The sequence below is a fragment of the Mus musculus genome, chromosome 7 (genome assembly GCF_000001635.26).
Source record: "Mus musculus strain C57BL/6J chromosome 7, GRCm38.p6 C57BL/6J".
Lineage (NCBI taxonomy): Eukaryota > Metazoa > Chordata > Mammalia > Rodentia > Muridae > Mus > Mus musculus.
Genome location: NC_000073.6, coordinates 126,595,762 through 126,620,524, shown reverse-complemented (window position 1 = coordinate 126,620,524; position 24,763 = coordinate 126,595,762). Strand labels below are relative to the sequence as shown.

General features: G+C 46.6%; 1 long non-coding RNA gene across 1 annotated transcript; it reads left to right on the top strand.

Moving 5' to 3' along the window:
- The first annotated feature begins 2,043 nt into the window (after positions 1 to 2,043).
- Gm39086 lies at positions 2,044 to 4,940 on the top strand. Its single transcript, XR_869940.1, has 3 exons — positions 2,044 to 2,061; positions 2,786 to 3,127; positions 4,849 to 4,940. It is a non-coding gene; the product is annotated as a predicted gene, 39086 (long non-coding RNA).
- Positions 4,941 to 24,763: the final 19,823 nt, after the last annotated feature.

Here is a 24,763-nt window from a genome sequence, read left to right as displayed (position 1 = left end):
GCCCAAGAAACACGGGGTTCTGGGCAATGAGCAACCCTAGATTGTAGATCTTCTAAGGATGGGTTCGAAAACAACCTTCCTTCCGTCAGACAGAAAATTAAGGTCAAGAACACCCGTCCTCAGTGTCAATGGCCAGTCCTAGCTGCTGGACCCTTGAGCACCTGCTTCTTAGGAGATGAACACGCCACCACTTACTCTTAACCTTTGATTGACAGCCCTCTGCCTCACCTGTCTCTGGCACAGCCTCTGTGCCAGGAACTGTTACAGCAATTCTTAGAACCTCGGAGATCTCAGATCAGGAAGGACCCTGGGCAGAATGTCCCTCTTTTCCACCCCGTTTTCATCTCGTGCATATAATGTCTGATTCTCTCAGTTTCGGGGATTCCTTAGTAGAACTAGAGAAATCACTGACAGAATCTTTCCCTTCAGGGCCTTCCAGAAACTTCTCAGATTTCCGTAGCTGAAAGGATTCCCAGCCTCTTGCAGAGAATTGAGAAACTCACTTTTTTTTTTTTTAACTCTTGTGGTTCCTTTCTCAAAAATTCAAGGCTTGACTGGCCATATATATGTGTGCCTGTGTGTATGTGTGTACATATATATGTATATGCATGCATTCATATAAATTTCAGGATGACTCAAAGTTAATTTTCAACTAATACCCCTTAAAGATAATGCTAGTGACAGTCATAGCCGTAGCAACTGCTATGCTGGGTGCCATGGGGATTCCCCAACGTCATCTCTCACACAGCGTTCCTTCCAGGTCTGTCCCCTGAGGCTCACGTGCTATATTGTATCTACTTGGCATTGAAAAACCACCCCTTTACCTGTTTTACTCAAGCGCATTTAAAAAGGAAACTATGTAACCACCCTAACTAGGAAGCCATGTGCTGCTCATAAGCACAAGTTCACTCTGGCCAAGTCCAGTGCTTGCCACTGTAAGCCTGACTTTAGGGGGATGGAGGCAGGGGGATTGCAATCTCAAAACACAAGACAAACAAAACTTATATACAAATTTAACTTCTTTTAAAAGTTCATCGAAGCCAGCCAGGATGGCTCATGACTTTAATCCCAAGCACTCAGGAGGCAGAGGCAGGCTGATTTTTGTGAGTTCAAGGGCACCCTGGTCTACATAGAGAGTTCCAGGCCAGTCAGGACTATATAGTGAGATCCTGTCTAAAAACAAACAAACAAACAAATACAAAAAACAAGAACAAAAAGTTTATGTGCCTTTCTACAATGACCAAGAGTCACAATTGTGCACACTAGGAAGACACAGTGCAATGTGGTACCAGAACAAGAAAAAGTATACTTGGTGTGACCATGGATGGATGTCCTCCAACTTACAATAGTTCAACTTGTTCATTTTGAGGCAAGGTCTCACTCACTACATAGCCCTAGCTGGCATCCTCCTGCCCCTGGCTCCAGAATGCTGGAATTAATGACACGTCAGGCCTCTGTTACGTTACAGTGGTGTAAAAGTCATTCACACTCAACAGAAAGTATACTCTTGTTTCTGTTTTTGTTCTTGTTTCTGTTTTTGAGACAGGGTTTCTTTGTGTATCCCTGGCTGTCCTGGAACTCACTTTGTAGACCAGGCTGGCCTCGAACTTGGAAATCCACTTGCCTCTGCCTCCCAAGTGCTGGATTAAAGGCATGCAACACCACTGCCCGGCGTGAAGACAGTCTCTTGGTACCCAGGCTGTGAACTTGATATTTTGTTGAGCATGACCTTGAACTTCTTTAAGTATCATTGTTGAGGGGAGGCCTAGATGTGTGTGTGTGACATCAGAGGACAACTTTGTGGGATCAGTTCTTTCATTATACTTTTACAAGTGTTCTAGAATTAACTAGGGTTAAAACTGCCTGGCACGTGCCTTTTATCCACTGAGTTGTCTTGCTGCTCCAAACTTTGGGCTTCTGAACTTTTTGCCTCCATCATCTGAGTGCTGGCATTATAAGTGAACAGGACTGGCCCAGAATGAGAACACACTCTTAATCCTAGCACGTGGGAGGCAGAGGCAGGTGGGTCTCCGTGAGTTCAAGGCCAGCCTGAACTACAGAGTGAGTTTGAGGACAACTGGGGCTATATAGAAAGATTCTGTCTCTCCCACCCACCCCAAAAAGGCACACACCACTGCTCCTCATTTTATTAGGCGATGAGATCAAACCCAGGGCTTCATGCACGCGAAGCAAGCACTCTATCAACTGAGCCATAGCCTCCAAGTCAGCATTTAAACTTTTTTTTTTTTTTTTTGGTTTTTCGAGACAGGGTTTCTCTGTGTAGCCCTGGCTGTCCTGGAACTCACTCTGTAGACCAGGCTGGCCTTGAACTCAGAAATCTGCCTGCCTCTGCCTCCCGAGTGCTGGGATTAAAGGCGTGTGCCACCACGCCTGGCAGCATTTTAACTTTTTAAAAATTACACTTATAATATATTGTGTGTATGGTACATGTGTGACAATCAGGACAACATTCAGAAGTCACTTCTTGCCTTCCACAATGTAGGTCCTGGGGGATTGAACTTGGGCTTGGCGGCAAGCACCTTTACTTGCTGAGCCATTTTGCTACCTCTCCCTAGTTTTTTTTTTTTTTTAGATTTATTTATTTATTATTATAAATAGGTATACTGTAGCTGTCTTCAGATGCACCAGAAGAGGGCATCAGATCTTATTACGGGTGGTTGTGATTGCTGGGATTTGAACTCAGGACCTCCGGAAGAGCAGTCAGTGCTCTTACCCAGCCAGATTTCTTTCTTTCTTCTCGGTTTAAACTTTGCCTGTGTGGCAGTGCACACGAGTGCAGGTGCCGAGTTGCTCCCCACTGGAGCTGGAGTTTAAAAGTGGCCACGAACTGCCTGATGTGGGTGCTGGAGTCTTCTGCAACCCAAGCTGGAGTCTTCTGCAACCCAAGCTGGAGTCTTCTGCAACAGTAATATGTGCTCTCAACCACTGAGCACAGTTCCCTCAGTCCCTCAGCCAGCTTGTGCAGCCTGGACTCACCTACTGAGGGATGCACTCACAGAGAGCTGCCCCCCCCCACATCAATCAGCAATCAAGAAAACAATCCACAGACACATCCACAGGCCAGTCTGATCCAGACACTTCCTCGGCTGATGTTCGCTCTTCCCAGGTTTGTGTCAAGTTGAAAATAGAACTAACCAGAGCACAGGTTTTACAGTGTAGCCCAGGTTGGCCAGGAATTCATGGTTCCCCTGCTTCAAGCTCCCCATGCTAAGGTTGCAGGTGTGTGATGACACCCCCAACTTTTGCATTTCCTATTTATATTTTCATCTTACAATGGACTCATTGAGGCATGAACCCATCATAAATTGGGGAGCACCTGAACCCAGTAAATGAAGTGTTGGGTGCTCCCATTGCCTCCCACTGTTCTCTATATTGACAGACAGCTTCTACCCCAAATCCATGCCAACAGTGTACACTTCTCTGTGGACACCTACAGCAGGTCGTGTGATTTAACCTGATACTGTTAGGATATGAATTTAGTGCAGACTCTACAGTATAGGTCAAATTCTACAAGAACATAGAAGCCAAGTCAAAGCCTAGGCCTTCCTTACTTCTGACCCACTGAGATAGGTCAGGGACTGCCACAAGAGGGCACAAAGGCAAACTGGCCCTGAGCCCTGTGCAAGGAAAGCATGATGTGTGGTTGCCTTCACCCTGGCACTCTCCAAAAGCTTTGCCATAAGACATTTGATTATGCCGGGTGGTGGTGGTGCATGCCTTTAATCCCAGCACTTGGGAGGCAGAGGCAGGCAGATTTCTGAGTTCGAGGCCAGTCTGGTCCACAGAGTGAGTTCCAGGATGGCCAGGGCTACACAGAAAAACCCTGTTTTCATCAGGACAGAATGCTTACAGTAGAGAAGCCGCTTGTGATGTACCCAAGCTAAAATTAGACGTAGCAATACAAATGACAAAGGCGGAAGAGAATTGTTATTGAGGAAAAACTTTGTCCCATAAAATATTCTTGGTAAACCCCCCAAATCAACTCAGATTTCCAGCAATCTGTCAGAGCAAAACCCACAAAGCCTCTGTGTGTGTGTGTGTGTGTGTGTGTGTGTGTGTGTGTGCATGCATGTGTGTGCTTCTGTGCATGTGTGCATGCATGTGTGTATTGGTGCTGGGGATGGGATTGAACCGAGGGTCTTGACACATGCTATAGTTATTCCACTGAGCTAAGCTCTCAATTCTTGTTTCCTCTTTTTTAATTCTTTTTTTTTTTAATTTATTTATTATATGTAAGTACACTGTAGCTGTCTTCAGATGCACCAGAAGAGGGCATCAGATCTCATTATGGGTGGTTGTGAGCCACCATGTGGTTGCTGGGATTTGAACTTCGGACCTTCGGAAGAGCAGTCGGGTGCTCTTACCCACTGAGCCATCTCACCAGCCCCTCTTGTTTCCTCTTAATTGACCTAAAAATCACTGTTTGGAGGTAACACAGCAAGGCAATGAATTGCTGACTCTGAATCCCGTTAGCCTTGACATCGCTAACTTGTGGCCTTGAGGACAGTTGCTTAGGTTCCTTTGCAAAAACTTAAAGGCTGCTTTTGCATTGGGATCGCGTGAGCCTGTAGATGGACCATAGACATGAGATAAGAAGCTCGGCTGGTCTCCTCTCCTGTTGTTCCTGCCCCTTTTGCTCTCTTACACTTGGAACTAAATTCTACTCTGCTTTGCAGATAGACAAGCTGCTTATGGGAGAAATGTTTAGTCCAAGACTATAAGAGAACTTGGGACCGGGCAGTGGTGGTGCATACCTTTAATCCCAGCACTTGGCCTATTTCCCATTGAATCATTTCTTTTTTTTTCACCCTTGGGCTTTCTCTGCAGTGCAGCAGCTAAAGACTGTACAGTCTTTCGGCCTTATCCTTAGGCTGAAACCAATCCTGAGGACAAAGCATTTATGGAAGAGGATGACATCAAGCCAGGTATGGTGGCCTGTGAGCTCTGCCATGGTAAGGTAGAGATGGGAAGATCCAGAACTCAAAGCCAGTCTTGGATATATAGTAAAGTCCAAGGCCAGGCTGAGTTGTCTGAGATGGGAGTGGGTAGAGGAGTGAATGGTGGTACATGCCTGCAATCTCAACTTTTAGGAGGCAGTGGCAGAAAGGTTGCAATATGTATAAAGCAAGCCAGGAGGAGACAAGGCAACTATATCAAGAAATCAAAGACAGAAACTGAGCTGTAGCTCTAGTGGCAGAGTGTTTACCTGGTATGCTCAAGGCCTTGTACTCTCTTCCCTGTATCCCAAAAAACAGAGATGTAGACGAGAGAGTTGGGAGTGCAGGGTCCTCTAGCTGTATAGTGAGTTCAAGGTCAGCCTAGAAACCATGAAACCCTGTCTCAATAATAATAATAATGACATCAACAACAGAAGCAGCTCAGCTTCTGGGGTTAAGCTACGGATTCCAGGTTAGGATGGTTGAGGTTGTGCAGAGCAAGGAAAAACTCCTTGACTTTCAAAATTCTGCCCTGACCACTGCTTTAGTTCAGTCTAGAAAACCAAATCTGTTGTCTTCACTAAGCGAGCAGCTTTTTCACGTATTTGGCTTATACCAGCTCCCTTCTACTCCAGAGCTGAAGTCCCTTCAGGAAGCCTTGTCACACAGCATGTCCTCATTTTGAAGGCCCCATGTCAGCAGAGCCTGCCTCCTGGTAGCGACAAGTCTGGCTGTATTCCCAGACTTCCCAGAAGCCTCTTCTTGAGCTCCATCCTTTGCTGAAAGGGTCCACAAAACTCAGGGACACATCTGCTTCTGAGGAGTGGTTTAGGCAAAGGTGAGCACTCAGAATCAGCCAGAGCACAGGGAAGATGAGGAGGTGAAGGCCCTCCTGTGTGACCCCTTCCCAGGCTCTCCATAGGGTCTCTACATCTCTTTTTCTGCTTCTATGATCAGTTCTACCTCAGAGATTAGCTCATTTGCCTTTGAAGATTAACTCACCTTCTGGTCCCTTCCACTCTCTGGAGGTTGGTGGGGAGGTGAGAACTAAGAGTTCAACCTTCTAGTGTAAGGGTCCATGATTTGCCGAAGAATGACACCCCAGACTCAAATAGTATGTAAACACAAAGAGTGTTTTATTCTGCAGAAGTCCAGCATGCTGGGACCTCCCATTACCAAGATAGAGAAACAACCAAGCGAGCTCGAAGGCCCAATTTAAAACACCTTAGGGGAATCGGGAGGCCGATGGGCTTTGTCTTACTCCGTCTCTAAGGTCATTCTGTCCCTGGGGCATGAGGGCTGGCTGGAAGCTGCTGACCTATTGTCCTCGTTTCAGGCCAGGTGATGGGGCAGTTTCTGACTAGCTGCCTGAAGTTTGGGTTTTTAGGTCTAGTCTCTTTAACTGCCAATTTGAGGCCTGTCTTGGAATCAGCCTAGCATTCTCACCAAGTCAGGATGGGTTCCACTGGTGGCCAGTCCCATTTTCCAGAAGCCACCCCAGTAGGATAAATGCAGCTATGACTGAAAAGGCTAAGAAAAGAACACTAGCCTCTGTTCTTATTGCTGGGGAGAAAACTCAAGGGTTTCAGGGGCTCTGTGCCCGGACCTTGGGAAAGAAGGCATGATTGCTTAGATTGAAAAGATCTGGCCGGGCGTGGTAGCACACGCCTTTAATCCCAGCATTGGGAGGCAGAGGCAGGCGAATTTCTGAGTTTGAGGTCAGCCTGGTCTACAAAGTGAGTTCTAAGAAAGCCAGGGCTACACAGAGAAACCCTGTCTTGAAAAACCAAAAAAAAAAAAAAAATCTGAAGGAGCTTCAGGCAAATAAGACAGACTTTATTCAGTCTGGCTGAAGGTTGCTGGGAAGGCAGTCACTAGTTGGCATTCTTTCAGCAAGCACCCAGGCACATGTACGAACTGCACACAGGCAGATACAACTACAGACAGATACTCACAGGCAGACAGTTGATGTTGGAGGAGAGGGACTATAGGTGTACTTGTGGGCTACTTCATTGGATTATTTTACTACCACCTTTCTCCTCCCCTGTTCCACCCTAATCCCTTCCAATCCCCCCAACACTAGGTAGATCTCTCTAGACTATTTCCTGCTGATTAAAGGCATCAAGTCCCTTGGGGCAAATCCAATCTTCATCCTCAGGATATCTCCAACCAGCAATCGCAAAAGCAGCAAATGCAACTGCAGGAATCGGCAGAGGCAGAGCTGAAGTAGTGGGAGTAGCAGCAGCCACCTCCACAAGCCCTCTCAGGGCTCTCACATTTATACCCTCTCAAGGGTTACCAGAATTCCAAATGTAAACTATCTGCTGCTGACAAAAATTACGCCCCTCCTAGAGCACAAGACAAATCATAGCGGCTGTCTGAGTTAGGGTTTCATTACTGTGAAGAGACACCGTGACCAAGGCAACTCTTATAAAGTGAAACATTTAACTGGGGCCTGGCTTACAGTTTCAGAGGGTCAGTCTATTATCCTCTTGGCGGGAAGCAAGGCAGCTTGCAGGCAGATGTGGAAGAGCCAAGAGTTCTACATCTTGATCCTGGCAGCCAGGAGGAAGGTCTCTTCTGTATTGGGCGGAGCTTGAGCACTAGGAGCCCTCAAAGTCCACCTACACTGTGACTCACTTCCTCCAACAAGGCCACACCTATTCCAACAAGGCCACACCTCCTAATAGTGCCACTTTTCATGGGCCAATCATATCAAACCGCCACAGTGGCTGTGGACAATCTGAAGCAGCCCCACATCCCACACCTGGGGTTAAAACAAAAACATAATCACATAACATAACTGTGTTTTTCAAGAAACCAAAATTTTCACTACAGTGAACTCCTACCTCAAGGCCATCATAAACCTGAACCTAGCCTCATCTGAGAGGCTTTATCCAGCAGCTGATGGAAACAGATGCAGAGATCCACAGTCAAACATTAGGCAGAGTTCATGGAATCCTGTGGAAGATGGAGAGGAAAGATTGTAGGAGCCAGAGGGGGTCAAGGACACCTTAAGAAAACAGACCACAGAATCACCTACCTGAGGCTCACAGAGGTTCACAGAGACTGAATTGACAACCAGGGAGGCTACACAGGTCTGACCTAGGTTCTCTGCATATATGTCATGATTCATAACTTGGTGTTCTTGTTATAACAGTGAAACTAGGGCCTATCTCTGACTCTTTTGCCTGTTTAGGGGACCCTTTTCCTCCTACTGGGTTACCTCATGCAGCCTTGATATGAGAGGAGGTGCCTATCTTATTGCAACTTGACATGCCATGTTTGGTTGATATCCCTGGGAGGCCTTTCCTATTCTGAAAGGAAATGGAGGAGGAATAGGTCTTGGAGAGAGAGAGGGTTGGAGAAAGGGGCTGGGAGGAAGGAACTGGAAAGAGTGGAGGGAAGGGAAACCACAGTCAGGGTGTAATGTATGAGAGAAGAATAAAGTTTAAAAAGTAGCACTCTGCCAAAATTAAGTAATAGCCTCCATTGTCACAAGCTGCCTGGTGACATTTCTTTATATATATATATTTTTTTATTAGGTATTTTCCTCATTTACATTTCCAATGCTATCCCAAAAGTCCCCCACTGGTGACATTTCTTGTCATGATATATTCTCAGCACTTAGGTAGAAGCAGAAGAGTCAGAAACTCAAGGCCAGCCTGGGCTACACAGACCTTGTTTCAAAATTTAAGGTAGAGAAGATTGGGTGTGGTGGTACATGTCTTTAATTCCAGCACTGAGAAGGCACAGGAAGGTGGACCGCTGTAAGTTACAGGCCAGCCTGGGCTAATCATATCTCTAAATAGTAAGGGTAATAATAAAGTGGAGAAAATTGAGGAAGATGCCCGACATCAACCTCTGACCTCTGAGCAGACACATACACAAGCAGATATGTGCACCTTTGCATACACAAACATGCATGGGCACCTACACATATACAAACATGTACACACACAATAGCAACAAAAGTCCAAGCATTGGGATGTAGCTCAATGGTCACTCCCTCAGCATGTGTGTTGGGAGAGTTTTCTCCAAGGGGAGAAAGGGATATATAACTTCAATCCTGCCCCCTTTTCCCATGCCCCAATAACAAACCAACTTTCAATGTACCGGCCCCCCTCCCCCGGGAAACCAATCATTTATTGGGTTTACATAGAGCTGTGAGAAGGGTTATGGGAGGAAACATGGTGATCCTAAAGCAACCTCTCTGGAAGGTCTGTAGTTGCCATAGATGGTAGTTGCCCCATAGTTACACATATGGAGCCTTTCCTAGTCTATAGACTCTAGCTCCTCCCCAAGACCCCAGGGAAATATACAACTAGGTCAGAATTATATAAAACTGGTTGGGAGAAGTGCCTGGATATTCAGGTGAAGGTCCCATGACCCTTTCCACTCTCCTGCTAAGAGAAAACTTCAGTAGTCAAGAAAAAGCCTGAGTGTGGTGTCAATGAAGATGGTGGCTTTCCAGAAGACCGTGCTGTGCCACACTGTAGAAGTTCTTAAGTTTGCTTCCTAGCACTGAGGAGATTAAAAAAAGGAGAGAAGGGCACCCCATGCATTCATTACCTTACACTCCAGGGTCCTTGAGACTTAGCTTCAGTCTAGTTTCATCCCAGCCGAAAACCACGGAGCCACTGTTAGCCTCCAGACTCGAGACTGAACAGAGAATGCAAGTGAGTTCAGTCCTGGCTGGGTAGTTACCTCCAACAACTGAAGATCTTCAGAGAAGGTCCAAGATATCTCAGGTCTAGTTTGCTCGGTTGTTTGGTGGGTTCTTCAAGACAGATTCTCTCTGTATAGCCTTGGCTGTCCTGGAACTCACTCTGCAGGCCAGGCTGGCCTCAAACTCACAGAGATCTACCTACCTCTGCCTCTTGAGTGCTGGAATTAAAGGCGTGCAGCACCACTGCCTAGTGGCGGGCCTAGTTCTTGACACACAGATCCATGCGTGTGATCAAGTGTTTGCATGCTGTATTACACTGCACTGGTTTAATTCCCCTGAAGAGCCATGGTGGTTTGAAGAATGGTCTCCATAGACTCATATTTGAAAGCTTATGGAGTGTCATTAGGAGGTGTGGAGTAGATGTACCCTATTGTTGGAGTATGTGTCCTTATTGTTGGAGTAGATATGTCCTTACTGGAGGAAGTGTGCACTTTGGGGTTTCAAATACTCAAGCTAGACCCAGTGTCACTCTCTCTTCCTGCTGTCTGTGGATCCAGATGTAGAACTCTAGTTTCTTCTCCAGCACCATGTCAGTCTGCATGCCCCCATGTTTTCCACCATGATGATAATGGACTAAACCTCTGAACCTGTAAGCCATTCCCAATTAAATATTTTCCTTATAAGCGTTGCCATGGTCATGGTATCTCTTCACAGCAATAAAAACCCTAAGTAAGACAAGACCCATATCCTCTGGGGTTGTTTTATCGTCAGAGGGTCTGAAAGCAGCTAACTTCCAGACATCCACATTGCTTGTCAGAGGCAGAGACATCTGTGGACAAGACATCTGTAGGTCTGAGCTGTCAGAGGATGAGCGCTCGCTCTTAGTTCCCTCCTCTGGTGAGGAGAGCTCTATGGACTGAGAGCCCTTCCGTCAGGTTGTGTATCTCTCCCCCCTGTATGCGTTCCCTTGAAGACTGGATGTAACATTTCCAGGTTCCATGTGTAGTCTTCAGAGGACTTCTCCAGTCACTCTGACCCAAGGGAGCAGTGGTATGTGGCATTATATAGTTATAGTTTGGTCCATTAACAGTGATTTGAGATTTTTTTTTTCAGTTTTTATTGATTCTTTGTGAATTTCACCACGCACCCTATTCAAGTCTGAACAGCATGCAGAAGTCCAAGCAGCAAGGGGGACACTACAGCAATCCTTAAAGAGAGGCCACAGATTATACACTCGTGGACTCTTGGATCTTAGCAAATGGTATTGCAATCTGGTCTTTAAAAATAGAAAGAAAAAGAAGAAAAGAAAAAGACCTTTGGCCTAAAGAGGACTGAATTTTTCTTCTTTTTGTTTATTTGTTTTTGTTTATTTGTTTTTGTTTTTTGTTTGTTTTGGTTTTTCATGGTTTCACTATGTAGCACTAGCTGTCCTGGAACTTGCTCAAATCTGTATCTGATACAGATTTAGTTCAAACCCTCTTAGTCCACCCACACAGCAAACAGCTCCTAAATACTAGCCCATATGAATGGCTTCTCTGTTCCTTTAACAGCTTGATGTCCTAGTGTACTATAATAAAACTATATCTGATAAAGACAAAGATCACACACAATCATATCTTAACCAAGAATGCATCCACTTAATTGGACCTTGGGAAATATATATTAATAGTTGTTATCAAATATCCCTTTTTCATTTGATATGTAACAGCACTGCTGAAACTTTAAGAGGCCATGACATCCCCAAATCACTTGAAAAAGTCCTACGACAAATCTCAAGTAGCCTAGAAGATGACTAAAAAGCAAGTCATAAAGCAGCTCAAACACACCATGAGAGCCTAAGTTCCTGTGCAGCCCAAACACATGGCTTTACCGCTGTGGTCCGTGTCCTCAATATAAAGGCTTAGCAGTTTGTTAAAGGCATCAGTGAACCGTGCCACTTAACTCTACGCCATCCATGACTCTCTGGACTTGCTTCTAATAAGGGCTCAGGCTTGGATTTCTCACCCAAGTTTGGTCTTGGCTTTGGAACACACAGACTGGTGACACTATAAAACTTCTGAGTTTTGCCATGTTATTGTTTGCATTTATTTATATGCAACGGTAGTAAGACATATTATTCCCAAACCCCTAAATGTTAGGGCATTCTGGGAGCCAGGGACATCACAGAAGACTATGGAGCATCTTAGATTGTAAGGTGTACCAAATTATCTTTTTGTTTTGTTTTGTTTTGCTTTGTGTTTTGAGAGAGTCTCTCTATGTAGTCCTGGATGTCCTGGAACTCTCTCTGCAGACCAAGCTTGCCTTGAGCTCACAGAGATCTGCCTGCCTCTGTCTCCCAGATGTTGCTATCAAAGGTGTGCACACCCCACCCAAGAAGACTGCATACACTATTCTGATACTTGCCTTGAGCAAGGCTATGTAGCTCAAGATAGTTATCAAGGGGATGGAAAGCAAGGAATATGACGTAAAACAGTATTGTGTGGCTCAAAAATCATTTGTTGTGACGTGGAATGATATAGTGCACACGAGATAAAAGTTTGCCACCAGAGGGCTCTGATAAGAGATAGGCCTTAGAAGCAAGCCCCTGGCAGGGCACCAGGCAGCTCAGATACCAGCCTAGCTCAGGGCAGAACCTTAATGTGCTAATGAACTAAACTACAGGTGACATTCATACGCTAGTGAACTAGTCCCAAACTGTGAGCCCTGGTAGTACAAAGCTACTCCCCAATGAAATGATACAGAAATCAGAACTTTGGGGATAGTCTTTAAAATCACATTGCCATACTCTGAGACATGGCTTCTCCAGCCTGTGTTGCTACCCATCTGCAACAAGATTTGAGACTGTGCACGGCCCTGGCCTCAGTGACCGTTGGACTTCATGTGCTGCCACAGGGCCCACACAGGCCGGTCTATCAGTACTAGCAATTAGCCCAGGTTTTCAAGGACTTCCTGGACCTCCAACAGTGCCATCCTCCCAGCCTGACATAGCTGAAGGACTGTGGGTTGACCCCAAAAGCTCCCCAAGAGCCCTGAGAAGATTCCCCAGGGGAACCCTGCAGCCAAATTTCTGCATAAGCAACCGTTCCTCTCTTGGTGAGACGTCTGCTTAACCTTTATATCAGCGGGGTAGTATGAGCAAAGTCTGTATGAATAAACCGAGGACACTGAAAGGCAAATCTTATGCTAGACATCCTAATTGCTGGATGCCTTTCAGCCCATGGGCTGTGAGCTCTGCATTCAGGCTGACCTTGAACTTCTAATCCTCCTATTGTACCTCCAAGTGCTGGAATTACAGGTTTATGGCTGTACACCTGATGACTGCTGGCCATTTTTCATCTGGTTTGTTTTGTTTTGTTTTCCCTACAAATCAACACTCAGTATGTAGCCTTGGCTGGCCTGGAACTTGATCTGTAGGCCAAAGCTGGCCTCGTAGAGATCCATCTGCCTCTGCCTTCTCAGTCCTGAGACTAAAGACGTGCACTACCATAGTCCAGGGCAGGTAGCAAAAGAGAGGTGCTACAGGAGTGCTCCCCATTCCCCCAACCCCAATGACCCAGAAAGCTGGTGCTACCAGTGGAGGCCACTCCCCAGGGCAGGGGCCCACAGCCGGCTCTGTCATCTGGACACATTCATTTTCCTTTTCTGACCACTAAGCTCATCTGGCTACAGATCACAAGGGAATCTCCAGGCTTTGGTCCAGCCTCTGTCCCTTGACTAAATGGGCCCTCCTCCCAGCTCTTGCAAAATACACTTCAATTATAAAGTTAACCCTCTGCAATCCCACCATGAAGCGTTCTAGCTCAGGGCAACCTTATCCTAGCTCTCTTTTCTGAAAAGCCATTTGGGAGGGTGTTGTTAGTTTGATTTTTAACTGTTTGGGGAAAATGAGCATTTATTATTTAATGCATCTCTCCTGAGTCCCTACAATATCATATGCACTATACTAGAAGCTACAGGCACAGCAGTAACTAGAGAAACACTTCCTTCTTCTTGGAACTTTCATGAACAGCTGAGGACAATTATGAAAGCGCAAACAGATAAGAATCTCAAGGCGCTATGCTTTTTACAGTACCTTGCTTAGCTAAGAGGAGTTTCATCGAGAAGCATTTAAGCAAGGCCGGAAGGAAGGCCTGTGGTGCAGCAATTCTTGTTTACGGCTTAAGAGGGTATTGGTATGCATCTGACACATCACACTACAATGTATTTATTGAGTGGCTGTTTTGTCCTCTACCATATCTTTGCTGCATGGACATAGTGATGCTTAATAAATATTCACTGACTAAATGAATAATGTTAGGCATTAAATGCCCAAAGCTGGTTGTTGTGGTTAATGCCTTTAATTCTAGCACTTGGGAGTGTGAGGCCAGCTTGGTCTACATAAACAGTTCAGGGACAGCCAGAACTGCATAATAGAGAGACTCTATGTCAAAAAGACAAAGACAAAGAATAAAATAAACAAAACAATGTGATTGATATTGATGGATGAAAGAAGAAGACAGAAAGTACTCTTTCTTTGGAGACACTGAGGCAGGAGGATTATGTGCTCTGGGTCAGCCTGGACAACACAGTGAGACCACTCATTTCAGACTGATGCAAACATAGCCGGGTGGGGGCGGTGCACATCTTTAATTCCAGCACTTGGGAAGCAGAAGGAGGTATGGTACGTGTCTGCGTTCTAGGACAGCCTGGTTGATAGAATGAGTTCCAGGACAGCCAGGGCCATACAGGAAACTCTGTCTTGAAAAAACAAACAAACAAAAAACCCTTAAACTAAACTAAAAGAATAATGCAAACAAACAAAATCAGAAAATTTTTATTTTGTGTTTTTAGTGCTGGGCGATATGTTATATGTCGACGGGCTAGGGTCTGTGTTGTATGGCTCTGTCTCCCAGTCCCTCACATCTCATAATCCTGCAATCAGGGTGCAAGGAGAGGGCTGAGGTCTTAAGGCTCAGTACTGGGGAATCTGTTCCCTTACTCTGTATAAGCAGCAGGCCTTGAAGCCCCATTTACTACAATCAGACATTTTGGTTTTGTTTTAAAGTTATTTATTTCTTCCTTCTCTGTTTGGGTGTTTTGCCTGAATGTGCCCTCAGAGGTCAGAAGAAAACAGATAACCCCCTGGAACTAGAGTGGCAGACAATTGTGAGCTGTCTGTGATATGGGTGCTGGAAGTCAAACCCAGGTCCTCTAAAAAAGCAACAAGTGCTCTTAGCTGCTGAACCATCTCTCCAGCCGCTACCGATCAGCTCTTAGTGTGTTGCTATTTAAAAACAAAACAAAAAGACTGGATATTTTAATTTAAGAAGGAGCTTAATCAGAGGAGAGGAAAAACCAATCAAAGTTTTTTATCTCTTAGGAAGCTGAGGAGGGAAGATCTGTTCAAGGACTAGATTACATACAGAGCAACTTCATTTAAGAAAAATTAGCACAATATACCCATGGAAGGAGTTACAGAGACCTAGTTCAGAGGAGACTGAAGGAATGACCATCCAGAAACTGTCCCACCTGGGGATCCATCCCATAAACAACCACCAAACCCAGACCCTATTGCAGATGCCAACAAGATTTTGCTGTCATAGCTGTCTCCTGAGAGGCTCTGCCAGTGCCTGGCAAATACAGAAGTGGATGCTCACAGTCATCTATAAGATGGAACTCCTTCCCAATGAAGGAGCTAGAGAAAGGACCCAAGGAGCTGAAGGGGTCCGAAGGAGGAACAATATGAACTAACCAGTACCCCCAGAGCTCCCTGGGACTAAACCCCCAATCAAAGAAAACACATGGTGGGACTTGTGTCTCTAGCTGCATATGTAGCAAAGGATAGCCTAGTCGGTCATCAATGGGAGGAGAGGCCCTTGGTCCTGTGAAGGTTCTATGCCCCAGTATAGGGGAATGCCAGGGCCAGGAAGCAGGAGTGGGTGGGTTGGTGAGGGGGGGGGGGATAGGGGATTTTCAGAGGGGAAACTAGGAAAGGGGATACCATTTGAAATGTAAATAAAGAAAATATCTATTTAAAAAAAAGAAAAATTAGCCAGCTATGAAGGATATGCCTTTAATCCCAATAATGGAGAACAGAGGTAGGCAGATCTCTGTGAGTTCAAGGCTAGCCTGGTCTACATGGTGAGTTGTTCTAGAACAGCCAGAGTTACATAGTGAGACCCTGCTTTGAAAAACCAATGAATAAGCAAACAAAAAAAATGTTTGTTTTCCAAATAAAAGAAAAAAGGATTATTTAGCTTGTGGTTTTTATGGCTGGGATATCAATCAGGGTGGGAGCAGTATCTGGTAGGGGACCTCAAGTTGTGTCACAACATGAAGGTTGACATCACGTGGGGCGGGCAGAGGTCTCACATGGTAAGAGAAGAGTCAAGGTGTGAGGTGTAGCCATGTAGCCCGCTCCCTCTTCCTCCTCCTTTGAAGATAAGATCGAACCATGCAGCTCTGGCTACCTGTGACCTCACAAGACACATTCCTACCTTACTCTCCTTGCCGGGCTTGTGGGCACCACTGGACCTGTGGACTTGCTATTATGTAACAATCACCCTACAAGAGACTCTCCCGTTCCTGGAGGACTGTCACAGCTCCCTTATTCTCTTTCTTAGACGTGAGTTACAACGTCTAGTCTGTCCCTGTCACTGTCTGCAATGTGCAGAGAGAACTGTAGCTTAGGCCTTATGGCCCTGTCACACTCAAGAGGACTGACTACAGTCAAAGGATGCAAATAAGCCGGGCGTGGTGGCACACGCCTTTAATCCCAGCACTTGGGAGGCAGAGGCAGGCGGATTTCTGAGTTCAAGGCCAGCCTGGTCTACAGAGTGACTTCCAGGACAGCCAGGGCTACACAGAGAAACCCTGTCTTGAAAAACCAAAAAAAAAAAAAAAAAAAAAAAAAGGATGCAAATAGCCTGGCTTCTGAGGTGGCACCAATGCTTAAATGAGGTGGGGAAAAGAGAGAGGAAGTCACCACACCACTATTTAGATAGGAATGAAGTTTGAAATGACTACTCTATAACACAGAAACAATGACTAATAAGCCAGTGAACATTGAAGCAATATCTGGCCAGCACAGGACATAACAGCCATTCAGGACGCTCTACCCCCACTCTGACAATGACCCATGTTTGTAGGCTGCAATGCAATTCACAGCAACAGACAATCCAGAATAGAGTGAGCTTAGTCTGTGCTGAGCCAAAGGTTAACTACAGATAAAAACCGAACTTGATTTCCCTCATCCCTCAACCTCCTGAGCACCGAGGTTATAAGCACGAGCCACAAGAACAGCTGGCCATGGAATTAAGGGATTCCCATGAAGTAGAGAACTTCCCCAGCCCAGGACTCTCTAGCAGTAGGCCAGTCCATGCCCTCTTGTACTACACAGTGGCCCCAGTTTATAGACTTCTTATAAACTTAGCAGACTGTTTCTGCAGATATTCCTGTATTCTAAGAGAGGATAGAGAAACAGAAGCTGTGGAGACATAGGCAGGAAAGGGGGCCTTCACTCCAGAGTCTGGTTGAAGCCTGCTGCCTCCTGAAAATCAAGTATTCTAACACAGTTAGCTGTGAATGCTGCTGGGATAGGGACAATATAGAGCTGACGAGACGCACAGTGTTACCCAGGTGCTTGCTGTGATGCTTGACAACCTGAGTTTGGTCCCCAAAACCTATGTGGTTTAAAGAGAGAACCAACTCCCATAATTCGTCCTCTGATGTCTACATGCACACCCGCCAATCAGTCAATCAATCAATCAATCAATATGACCAGACACTAGTTAGAACGGTAGGATAGATTTTGTTTGTTTTCAAAGTGCTGGGGCTTAAACCCAGAGCCTCACAGATCCCAGGGAAATGGTCTGTTACTTAGGCACATCCCAGGCCTGATAGGGACAGATCTGGATCAGTAATAAACTGTTGCAATTGAGTTCAGAATGACTTGAAATCAACTCTGGTTTCTGCAGAGCAGAGTGAGGGGACCGGGAAGAGACCCATGGTGAGCTCAGCAGAAGTGAACATTACAAATGCTGGAAAGGAAGTATTGGTTCATGTGAAACCCACTGGGGTTTGGTTAAGTGGTGATGATCCTTCAAGGCTGGGGAACAGACGTCAGATTGTAGCTGGAACAAACAACATTGTTCTCATGTCCACACATGCTCACATGCTCATATCCTTATGTAGCTCAGGATAGCCTTGAACTTGCAATCCTCCTGCTGGGTTTATAGGAATGTTCGTCTATGTACCTGAATGTGCCTGACTTCAACAAGTCAGACAGGCAGGTGACTGACCAAACGTAAGTGTGTATATGTGATGTACACTCGCACATATACGCATGCACATGCATGCACACGCACACGCAGAGAGAGAGAGAGAGAGAGAGAGAGAGAGAGAGGAGGAAGGGGGTGGCTTTTTGTGTCAAAGTCTTACATGGAGCCAAAGTGAACCTGGAACTAGCCATCCTCCTGCCCCAGCCTCCTGGGTGATAGCATCCCAGGTGGGTGCCTCCATGCTCAGTAACAGTAAATTCTTTGGCTGCCTGGAGTTTTCTGGGGCAGGCACTGTAAGTGGAGATGGGGGAACATTAGGGATCATAACCTGAGCTGCTAGAAGCTTAGTGTTGGCTCAGATCTTTGTAAGTTGGGTTCCAGTGGAGAAATGGCTCAGAGGCTGGGATTTGGTTTCCTCCCAGCTCAGGTGAAAAGATCAGAGGTCAGGGTCACTCCTCCGAGTGCTCCATCCTCTCACTGAACTCCAGGTCTGTGCCCTCTTTGTTCAGGACAGCCTATATTAGGGTGTTTGTGTCCACATCTGCCCTGTGAAGGAAGTAAGAAGTGGTATCAGAATGACTTTGTGGTTTCTATTGGAGTTGGCAGGGCCTGCTCTATTCTCCTCCCGGAACAAGGGGTCTTCTGGGCTCACACCAGCAAGGATGGCAAGAGGCCACTGAAGACCTAACTAACCAGTCGGGGAGGGGGGGGGCGGGGGGGGACGACAAAACCAGTTTATCCACAAGACCTACACCCTGCAGAGCAAGTGAGACTCAGGATGGGCAGGGAGGGACCTTGATGTAGCTCCCTGGCGGAAGAATGCATCGGCCCCCAGGGGGCTGGGAGACATCAGAGCTTCCACGCTGTCTCCTTTGCCAAGCTGTGCTTCTCAGTCCCCCCTCTGACTTCTGCTGGGCACAGTCATCACAAACACATCTTCAGTGGCAAGGAACACCACCACCTACTGTGGGACCGTGAAAGGCAGCCTGTTTTCTGTTCGAGCTAGGTTCAAACCCGGGAGACCCAGGAAATTAATCTGCAAGAGACAGAAAGTTCCTTTGCCATGCTCCCAGACACTAGGTTCCTGACAGAGGACCCAGCTCCATCACTCTGTGGCCATCAGTCATGTAGGCTGTCCATATTCCACCCCCACAATTAACTGGCAATATATTGCCAGGTATGCTCCTCCCAACAGTTACTGGGCAACAACAATGTAGCCCAGCCTATCACAAAAGGGGCTGCTTGGCCCCTCCTCTCTCTTGTCTCTTCTCTCTCCCTTTAGCTCTTCTTGCTCTTACTCTCACCTTTCGACCTCCTTCTTCCACCCTCTTCTCGCCTCTCTCCACATGGCCATGGCTGCCCTCTACTTCTCTACTCTTCTCTCTCTCTGCCTTTCTACAATAAACACCTTGAAACCATGGACCGTCTCTTCTCATCAGGATCCCCTGGGCTGGAGAAATGGAACAGGTTTCCCTCTAACAAGCAGCGCATTTAACCTCCAACCGTGAGGCCTTCCTGTGCTCTAGCCACGGCTGCCAGCCAACCCAAGCTGTCCACCGAGCTAGCAGCCTGAGCTAACCAGACTCTCACCTGCCCAGAAACCACCGAACGCCTTCCCCACTGCCCTGTCTCCCTTCAGCCCCCAGGCTGACCAAGCTACCCATCGGGCCTCCACTTTGTTCTCAGCTCTTCCGTGACATCCAGCAGCATCTGGGATGTCCAAGACTGAGAACCTGTTGTCTCTGGCCTCAGTGAGGCCCAGAGACCCCAGAGCCAACTCTTCGGTACCCAGCAGTCTGTGGTGCCTGAGAATCTGAGCTGAGACTGCGCTCGCCCCGCCTATGCCTTCCAAGTGCTGGGATTAAAGGCGTGTGCCACCACCACCCGGCCCTTTCTCCTTTTCAGTGTGTGAGATTATAGGGTGGTTCTGGAGGTGCCACAGACAAAATTGTAATTAGATAAAATAAAACATGGAACAGAAGGGTCCCATGAAGGAGTTAAATGTCTTTTCCTATCAGTGGGTTTTCTTGTGATAGTCCTAGGAAAGTGCAGGCTTATAGCTAGGAAAGGAGAAAGGCCACAGGTGCTTAGTCCATAAGCAGGATTCTTTAATATTTTCAACATTCATTTGAAATATCTCTATGTGGGAAAAAAAAACTGTTTCTACATAGGCAATCTCCATAACAAACATCATTAATTCTAGTGGAATTTTAAAAACATTAGGCTTATTTTATGTGTATGAGTATTTTGTTTGTGTGTATGTTGGTGTGCCATGTGCATGCAGTACCCATGGAGGTCAGAAGGCTTCCTGATATCCTAGAACTAGTTACAGGTAGCTGTGAATTATATGTGTACTGGAAATCGAACCCGGTCCTCTGAAAGTGCAACAACTGTTGAGCCATCTCTCCAGCCTCAAATATTGAAAGTCTTGACAATTAAACCGGATTCTCAGGTTCCCCCACCCCGCCCCCTTCTGCTCTGCATCTGACATTTATTCCCAGTCGCCATCACCCATTTCCATTTTTCCACTCTGCCTGCCACCTAAGCATACCTCCGTGTGTCACACTGATCAAAATATTAGAAAACTTGTGGTGTGTTTTTGTTTTTTTTGTTTTTCGAGACAGGGTTTCTCTGTATAGCCCTGGCTGTCCTGGAACTCACTCTGTAGACCAGGCTGGCCTTGAACTCAGAAATCCGCCTGCCTTTGCCTCCCAAGTGCTGGGATTAAAGGCGTGTGCCACCACCACCACCCAGTTAAGAGTCCTTTTTTATTGCTTTTGTGTGTATGGGTGAGCATTTTGCTTGCGAGTGTGTCTGAGTGGATGCCTGATATCTGGGGAAGGCCAGACGAGGGCATAGGCTCATCTGGAACTGGAGTTCCAAACAGCTGAGGAGTGAATGTCTGGGTGGGTGCTAAGAATCACTCCGGGGGCCCCTGGAAGAGCAGCAAATACTTTTAACCAAATACTTTTAATACTTTTCTCTCCAGCCTCCACTGAGCTATCTCAGCAGACTCAATCCAATCTTTTGAGTGCCAACATGATGTCACCGTGGGAAGTTCCACACTTGACCTTATGTGACTCCACAGAAAGCATGAGAGGACTGAAAATACATAACGTTACTACTTCTTGGCCTTGTGGATCAAGATAAAGGATGTAGCATTCCTTCTGAGTGTGTGTATCAGGCACATAGGAAAGAAAGAAATGTATTTGGGCTTTTGACCTTTTCTCAGGAGTCTCCTTGTGCAGTGGTCTCTGCTCCTCCCAGCCCCCTGTTCCTCTGAGAAGGAAGCTTCTGCTTGCTGGGCCCATTCTTCAAGGGAAGAAACGAAGACCAGAGAGTGATTTTCAAGGGTTTCCCAGAAAGTTGCAAGCTGCGTGCCTTGTTTGGCTCGCCTCTCAGATTAGCAACAACTGGTATTTCTTGCTGCTTCCTGTGAGTCAGGCCTTGTAATACCTACTAATAGCTGAACCCCAGTCTTACCAATGCAGGGCCCCTGCTTAGTGTTTCATACTCAGTAGTGTGGTGAACCCCTAATGCTCTGGCAGTTTGCATTCTCTATCTCACACACAGATGGGGAAGCCGACAGATAAGTCGGGAACCTGCTACCCAGTAGCAGTGCTGACTTGCTCTATTCATTCATTTATTTCTGAGACACTCACCATGCGTCCTTGGCTGTCCTGGAGCTCACTATGTGACTTCCATCCTAGGCCTAAACATAGTGTCATTGAACAAATCACCTTGGAGGGCAGGAGGTAAAGCCTCCATTTTTCCCAGTAAAGGGGCTTTGTAAAGTTAGGTCTAGGAATGCAGGTCTGTTTAGGTACAGGATGCCGGGGTGGTGGGGAGGGGTGTGGGAGCATTGGGGAGGGCTGGACAGTGAAGTCCCCTGCTTTTTCAGTGAGTAGACACGGTGAGGCCGCATTTCTCCCTATGGACAGAAAGTGTAGCTAAGTGGTAGAATGAGGAAAAAAAAGAATCCTAGCTAGGCGTTAGTGTTATATGCCTAGAACCCCAGACCAGATGGGAAGTTCCAGACCAGTGTAGGTTATATGGCAAAATCCTATATTTAAAAAAAAGTTGTGTGTGTGTGTGTCTGGCATAGTGGCAAATGCCTTTCATTTCAGCACTCAAAAGTTAGAGGCAGGTCACTGTGAGTTCTAGGCCAACTTGATCTACATAGACAGCCATGACTACACAGTGAGACTCTGTCTGAGTGGTAGCTGGAGAGCTGTCTCAGCAGTTAAGGGAGCCTTCTGATCTTTCAGAGGACACTAGTTCAGTTCCCAGCACCTATGTTAGAGAGTGCAATTGCCTATAATCCTGGTTCCAGGGGATTGAATACATTCAGCTTCTGTGAGTACACACATGATATATACAAACCCTGATACACACACACACACACACACACACACACACAGCACAAAAAAAAAAAAATAAAACAGATATTTAAATCAAAAACAAAACAAAGAGATGGCATGTGGCCTGATGCGGCCTCACCTTCTTCCTGTCCGAGGGAGGGAGGGCTACGCTGGCATCAGGGGCTCTCCGCCTGGCTCAAAGCCTCCAGGTAAGGTTCAGTGCCTCCCTCACAGGCCATCTTAGTGGCACCACGGGGCTAGTTCTGAGCTTTGGCACTGACATCACGGAACCTAGGGATTCCCCGGTAAAGCCCAAACTGGAAACGTGGAGGCTGAGTTCCATTCTCCATTCTGTTACTGCTCTCCACGTGCCTCCGCTAAGACTTCTCTCCCATGGCTCCACTGAAGTCAGCAGATGCTGCCCCCAAGCTCTGGAGAACCCGGAGGGTGTGGGAAAGAACTAGAAACTTGGTGGGCAGTTCTTTCGATCTTGCTCTAGGTTTTCATTTCTTTTGTAAGTGCAGTGGCTACCGGTGAAACTAGCTGTCAAGTCACAGTGAGGAAACTGAGATCCAAGATAGGCAAGTCACGCCCCAACCTTCCTAGTTTCCATTTCTCACCTCTTACCACATCCCTTACATTTCCTGTTGGCTCCAGCCTAAGCCATAGCACTCGGGATACTGAAGCAGGAAGAATTCAAGTTTGAGGCTGCTCTGGGCTACATAATAAGACTGTGTATTTTTATTTTTATTTCATTTTTTCTTTACATTTTAGTATATATGTGTGTGTGCATGTGCGCATATATGCATGTGTGTGTGTGTGTATGTAAGTGTATATATATATATATATATATATATTTGGAGACAGGGTCTCACTGTGTAGCAGTCCAGGGCAACCTCATAGAGATCTGCCTGCCTCTGTTCCCAAGTACTGGGATTAAGTGTGTGTGCTGCCATGCCTGGCTTAAGGTCTGGTCTTGCAAAACATTGATGGATGAATAGATAGATAGATAGATAGATAGATAGATAGATAGATAGGCAGGCAGACAGACAGACAGACAGACAGGTGAAACTGAGAACTATAGCAGGGAGGGCTAGTAAGGTGGTTTAGTGAGTAAAGCATTTGCCATATAAACTTAAGGATCTGGACTGGACCCCTGAGACTCTCATAAAGGTGGAAAAAGATAACTGATGCCACAAAATTGTCCTCTGAATTACACACACACACACACACTAATCAGGAAAAGGATAGAATCTGCAGAGATAAGTGGGTGCTTTTGGTTGGGTTTCAAGGGGCATGGTGTAGCTCCCACCTGAGGGGGTACTGTATTGGGTGAGCCATCTGAGGTGAGGCAGAAGGCAGGGATCTTTTGAAGAGTAAACTCTTCAGCATCTGAAGAAGGGAAGAAGGAACAGCCAGGGTAAAGGCCCGAGGACCTGGTGTTCTAAAAGCAACAGAAGACTAATGTGTTGGAAGCGTGTGCACAGGAGCAGAGTGAGCAAGCTATAAGAACTTCGAAGGATCCAATAGAGATAAGACTTGTGTGAGGAGGGGATGAGCCATCCCCCAGAGAAACCGACAGCAGAGGGAACTGGTATAGGGCTCGGCTGCTCATAGGTGGAGCTGCTTGCACAACACTTCAAACAGCACTGCAGTTTCTGAGCCCGGACATATGAGGGTGCCTCCAACTAAAGGTTAAGAGAAGTGCTGAAGGCCAGAGGAACTGGGAGGGGAGGCCAGGGGCCCAGAAGGCTGTTCGTTTGCAGAGGGACAGACAGTGGGAGGACAGTGGACAGAACTGAGGGAGTACCAAGGATTGAGTGCTTTGTGGTGAGGAGAGGGGTGGTGTGCAGAAGAGTAGGCTGACCAGTGTGCTTATCCTCACCACACACACACACACACACACACACACACACACACGCACACGCACATGCACATGCACACACGCATGCTTATTGGCAGTGGGTGGAGGAGCTGCTGCTCCTGGGACTGATGCAGCAAACGCCTGCATGGACCAGGGCGTTCTGCTCCAGCTTCCCTCTCCTTCCCTGAAGCTCTCTAATAGCTTCCAGGACTTGCTATTTCCCTGGCACTGTGGCTCAAGAATCCTTAGATGGGCAGTTCCTAGGCAGGGATGAAGAGGTGCAATACCCGAAGGGGAAACCCCCTTAGTTTCTATCTCACAGCAAGAACCCAGTAGGGAAACCCCACAAGTCCCAAAAGGAAAGCAGGACTTTGGGGAAGAGCAAGAAACCCCCATGCTCTCTCCGAAGATGGGAAACCAAGGGTGTGGCTGAGAGCAGGTTGTGATGGAAGGAATGCTATAGTCAGGCCCCAGCCCTGAGAAGATCATAGGTTTCTGTGATCTTCATGGTGCTGAAGCGCTGGGATTACTGCAGGTTTTGGCTGAGCCTTGACCTGACCTCATGCAACCCCAAGCTGGCCACAGGCTGAACCTCAATTCTCCTTGGTTGAGTGCTTACCCTAGTGTAAGCCTTCACCTTACCTGAATCACAG